Source organism: Callospermophilus lateralis, chromosome 17 (assembly GCF_048772815.1).
Source record: "Callospermophilus lateralis isolate mCalLat2 chromosome 17, mCalLat2.hap1, whole genome shotgun sequence".
Taxonomy (NCBI): Eukaryota; Metazoa; Chordata; class Mammalia; order Rodentia; family Sciuridae; genus Callospermophilus; species Callospermophilus lateralis.
The window spans coordinates 73182322-73187668 of record NC_135321.1 but is presented as its reverse complement, the minus strand read 5'-3'; the positions used below and the strand labels follow the sequence as shown (position 1 = coordinate 73187668).

The 5347-nt window shown below is 36.3% G+C and overlaps 1 non-coding gene and 1 pseudogene across 1 annotated transcript; both read right to left on the bottom strand.

Annotated features, from left to right (window-relative positions):
• Positions 1-673: 673 nt before the first annotated feature.
• On the bottom strand, positions 674-777 carry LOC143383045 (U6 spliceosomal RNA). The gene has a single exon (XR_013089095.1). It is a non-coding gene; the product is annotated as a U6 spliceosomal RNA (small nuclear RNA).
• A 448-nt stretch (positions 778-1225) lies between these two features.
• LOC143382715 (mortality factor 4-like protein 1 pseudogene) lies at positions 1226-3528 on the bottom strand (annotated as a pseudogene).
• Positions 3529-5347: the final 1819 nt, after the last annotated feature.

Sequence of the window (5347 nt, the reverse complement as noted above, 5' to 3'; positions counted from 1 at the left end):
CCAGTTTTCCTAGCACCATTTGTTGAATAGGCTATCTTTTCTCCAACATATGTTTATGGCACCTTTGTCTAGTATGAGATAACTGTATTTAATGTGGGTTTCTCTCTGTGTCTTCTATTCTATACCATTTGTCTTCATGTCTGCTTTGGTGCCAATACCATGCAGTTTATTATACTATCGCTCTAGAGTATAATTTAAGATCTGGTATTGTGATGCCTCCTGCTTCACTTTTCTCACAAAAGATTGCTTTGGCTGTTCTGGGCCTCTTATTTTTCCAAATGAATTTCATGACTGCTATTTATTGAAGAACATCATTGGAATTTTAATAGGAATTGCATTAAATCTGTATAGCGCTTTGGGTAATATGGCCATTTTTTAAATAACTTTTTTTCATTGTAGATGGACACAATATGTTCATTTTATTTATTTATTTTTATATGGTGCTGAGGATCAAACCCAGTGCCTTATTCGTGCAAGGCAAGTGCTCTGCCACTGAGCCACAATCCCAGCCCCAGTATGGGCATTTTGACAATATTAATGCTGCCTATCCAAGAACATGAGAGATCTTTCCATCTTCTACAGCCTCCTTCAATTTCTTTCTTTAGTGTTCTATAGTTTTCACTGTAGAGGTCTTTCACCTCTTTTGTTAGGTTGATTCCCAAATAGTTTTTGAAAAAATACAGAATGCTTCACAAATTTGCATGTCATCTTTGTGCAGGGCCCATGCTAATATCCGTTTCGTTCCAATTTTAGCATATGTACTGCCAAAGCGAGAAAAAGCGCCTTTAAAAAAAAAGAGCACAAATGGATGAGTGTGTTCAGTTATATATACTAAATTTAAATTGAATACATGGCACTAGGGATCAGAGCATTTTGTCACACAGCATTAACACATATTATAAAAGTACATGGTTCAGGGAAGAGAACCACCAGTGCTCAATAAAAGCTTTGTCAATTAGGTAATAAAACCCTCTACAGCATGTCTCTCTGTTGTCCACTGTTGAATATAGTTTGAAATGAAAAGTAAGAAAAGAAAAAAATGAGTTATAACCCTTTTACTTTCTCTGGCTAAAATCAAACAGAAACAAACATCAATTCTGTTATTCACCAACATCTTCAAAGCATATAACTTACACAAGAGAAGGACTAAAAACAAACCCATTTTTATCCAAACATAAGTGAGAATGCTTCTCACACAGCCTTCCAATGCTGTAGGAAGAGCCATTTCCTAATTACTGGCACCAAAAGTAGTTGCTGAAATCTTTACCAGATACCTCAGGAAATGTGAGTGGTTCAGTGATAAAGCAAGACTCATTTCATCCAGGGTGTGTAGACTGGCATCACTTCATTTTGTACAAATAGTCTCACTATATGTCCCGGGTCCGTAAACTTAACACAGGTGAGTATCAGGATGATAGGTGGGAATTTCAGCATGCTGAAATACAGAAGAGCCAAGTTCCCAAAATCATATTGAACTAGCCCTGTCACAACTTCATTAACAGCATACTCCTCATTATCTATGCTTCTTAGAGATTTCTTCTAATTTACACAATCCTCTAAAATGGAGTCCACATTCTTGGCAGGAAGACAACAGAGCTGTTTTTGTCTGGTAATCATCATTCAGACATGGTTTTAGCTCTTTAGGAATCTTCATGAATGTAATTTTATTTTTAACAGTAGGATCTACCTGGGCTTTTTTTCTTCCAAGGATTCTGAGGTGTCTCACTGGTACCACCACTTTTTCCATTTCCAGGTGTTTTCTATCTGTTCCATTTTGCTTTCATACCAACATTTTTCCTGTGGCAGATCAGATCACTGAAGCAGCTCCTCTCATCTTCCCCTCTTATGTACTGCTCCTGATTGGTGTTTTGAAGTTCTCGCTGTTTCTGAAATTCATTGCTCATGTGTTGAATAATCTGTACTCTGGACCCCATTCACCCCATTTTTATGCCAACCACCATAATGTATAAAGCATTTCACTTGATTGTCCTTCAGGGCAGCCTTTATAGACTTTGCTTCATAAAGAAAAGGCCCAGCACTCACTCTCCTGGAATTTAGCCTTTTGGTCCTGCTTGGGTTCTATTTATATAGATTCACTGCCTCCCACCACAACCACCTCCTCTCTACCCCACCCAGCCTCACAACAGACATGCTGTCAGGCACTGCACTCTCTATATCCTGGGCCCAATTTGCCAACATCCACAGAATCACAGTCCCAGGACCCCCACTGCCGCTGCTCAGCATATAAATATTTTCATTTGTAATGTCCTCCCATAATTTCTTCTAGTATATTTGATACTTCATTGTGATTCATTTTTATGGTAGAATCATGAATATAGGTGGTAGAGACATAAATGTAATATTTCCAAATAGATACTCCCCTGTTCCAACAGCCTTTAAAAGCTTTCCCACTATTTGCCACGCTAACTTAATCTCGTAACACAATAGACTGCATTTTTCGATACCAAAGTCAGAGTGACATAAAAAAATAAAAACAAAAGGAAATCACAACTTGCAAAATGCACCCTAATTCACAAAAGAGATAAACTCCATCAAATCAAAACTATAATATCATCACAGATTCTGTAAGTCCAGACTCTTACTACCAGCTCTGTCAGACAACTTTGTTTTTTATCAAAAGATAAAATTTCAACATATTTAATTAAATGATGTATTTGCAATTAATCAGGTATTATCTCATCTTAAAATAACAGATGTGTTAATTAAACTGGATATGGCAGAACCGTCGATTTTTATAAGGTAGCTTTAGCAGGAACAAGGAAATATCACTATACAAAAAGCAGATTGCTTAATGTTAGTTACTTCCCTTGTGAGGGTTAAAGCAGAAGGGACTTCCTTATGTCTAAAAACCAACCTGTTTGGGGATTTGACTATCATCCCTCCTGATTTCCAAAACTAAGTGACTTAGTTTGGATTGGTGCACTGGAACTTCAGCAAGAGTGACTTCATTTTGGTTTGGTCTGTTGAGATTTAGTGCAGGAGCTCAATCCAATCTAGTTACAGTCTATAAGTCTCATTTAATATTTATAAGATGAGACTAAAAACTAATCAAAGAAAAGAAACTTGAATATTATAAAAATGAGACTCCAAATTGTTATATACCTAGTTTATAAATTCTGAGTAATTCCTATCAATATCATCCTATAACTAACTCTACCACCTAGACCTGCACTAATAACCCCCCACCACATATACATACTGTCCTAAGATGACCCACACTTTTCTTTTTGGCATACATACTCCCTGACTGCAACAAGGAAGAACTCAATCTGTCTTTAACTACAGGGATGTTCTTGATAGTTTTGGGGGCAATGGCTCTGTCAGTTTTTTGAACTATAAATTTATATCTAAAAACAAAAAGATCACTACTTCAATAAACTGGAAAAGGTAAAAATTCATTAAAACAAAGAAAAAAGACAAGAAGCAGTTAATAGAATACAGACCCAGAAGCAGTACAGGATGGTTCTACTTATACTGTGAAAACAGAAAGACGACTTTCTTACTCATGGTGGTAAAACAAAGAACAGGAGCAGCCCAGGCAACAAATATCTCTTTTACCTTAATATAATACAAGCAGTCCAATTTAAAAAAAGTGGACAAGAGTTCTGAACAGGCACATCACCAGAGAATGTATACAAGTAGCAAGTAAGCATATGAATGACGTATAGTACCACTAGTCATCAAATTTAAACCACAAGGAAATACCTCTAAATATCGACCAAATATCTAAAATTAAAGACATGATGTCAGGCACTGCACTCTCTAACCAAGAGCAGGTGAGGGTAAAGAGCAATTGGAAATCTAATTACTAATGGCAAACTAATGGTACATGTCTTTAGAAGGCAATGTGGCAGCTTCTTGTAAAGTTAAATATTCACTTATCATATGACCTACAAATTTCACTTCTAGATATACGTGTAGGAGAACTGAAAGCTCAAAGATTACTCAAACATCCACAGAAACATTATGCCTAATAACTCAAAACTACAAACAATTCAAATGTCCATCAACTAGTGAATGAATAAACTGTGATATGTCATAGAATACTGCTGATAGTTTTTAAAAAGGTCTTACTGTGCTATATGATGCCTGTAACAATATGGATGAATCACATTGGACAGGAAAAAGATAATATTCTATACTATTCCATTTGTATGATGTTCTGGAAAAGGCCACCTTGTAAAGTACAGAAAACAGACTAGTAGTTTCCAGAAGCAGTGGTGGAAATAAGGAAATTAACTACTAACAGCAACAAGGAAGCTTCCTGTAGTGATGGAAATGTTCTATATCATGGTTGTGGTGATTACATAACTACCTATACCTTTGTCAAACTTCTCAAATTGCACACTTAAAATACTGAACTTGTATATACTCAATGGAATATTAACCAGTAATAAGAGAATAAAATTATGGTATTTGCAGATAAATGAATGGAGTTGGATAATATTATGCTAAGCAAAGAAAATCAATCTCAAAAAACTAAAGGCCAAATGTTTTCCCTGATTAATGGCTGCTGATCTATGATGGGGTGGGGGGGGCGGGCAGGAATGGGAAGAATGGAGGAACTTTGGATGAGCAAAGGGGAGGGTGGTGAGGGGTTATGGTGGTAGGAAAAATGGTGGAATGAGATGGACATCATTATCCTAGGTACATGAATGACTGTACAAATGGTACATCTCTACACGGTGTATAGCCACAGAATTGAAATGTTGCACTCCATTTGTGTACAATGTATTGAAATGCATTCTGCTATCATGTACAACTAAGTAGAACAAATTTTTAAATAGTGAACTTATGGGATGTAGAGTGTATAAAGTAAAGCCAAATTTTTTTAAATGATATTTTTTACTAACAAAATTGCATATCCTTGGGCCCAACAATTCCATTTCATGAACTATTCTACAGATAGATTTACACATGTAAAAATAACATGCCAACAAGCATATCACAGTATTGATTGTGATGCCTCACTAAAGGGGAACTGAGTAATTAGGGAGTATGGGAGAGTCTCTTTGCTTTTCACTTTGGGATTTTGAATCCTATTAATATATTCGTTATTTAGTAAAAACAAAAACTATTTTTAAGCAGTTTCCATTGTTTCAGTGACAGATGCTGGTGGTCTGGCCATGGTGTCTTTCATTTAGGTCAGCTTCATATTTATCTCCTGGCTCCAAGCAGGTCATTCCCCCTCTTAATTCTATATCTGTGAAATACCTTCATTGTTAGAACCTTTTCACCACCAAATACCAGGGCACTGTAGGCCGCTTTGTTTCTGGAACTTTGAATCCTTTGTTCTGAACTCTAAGTTGAAGGCACTCAAAGAGCA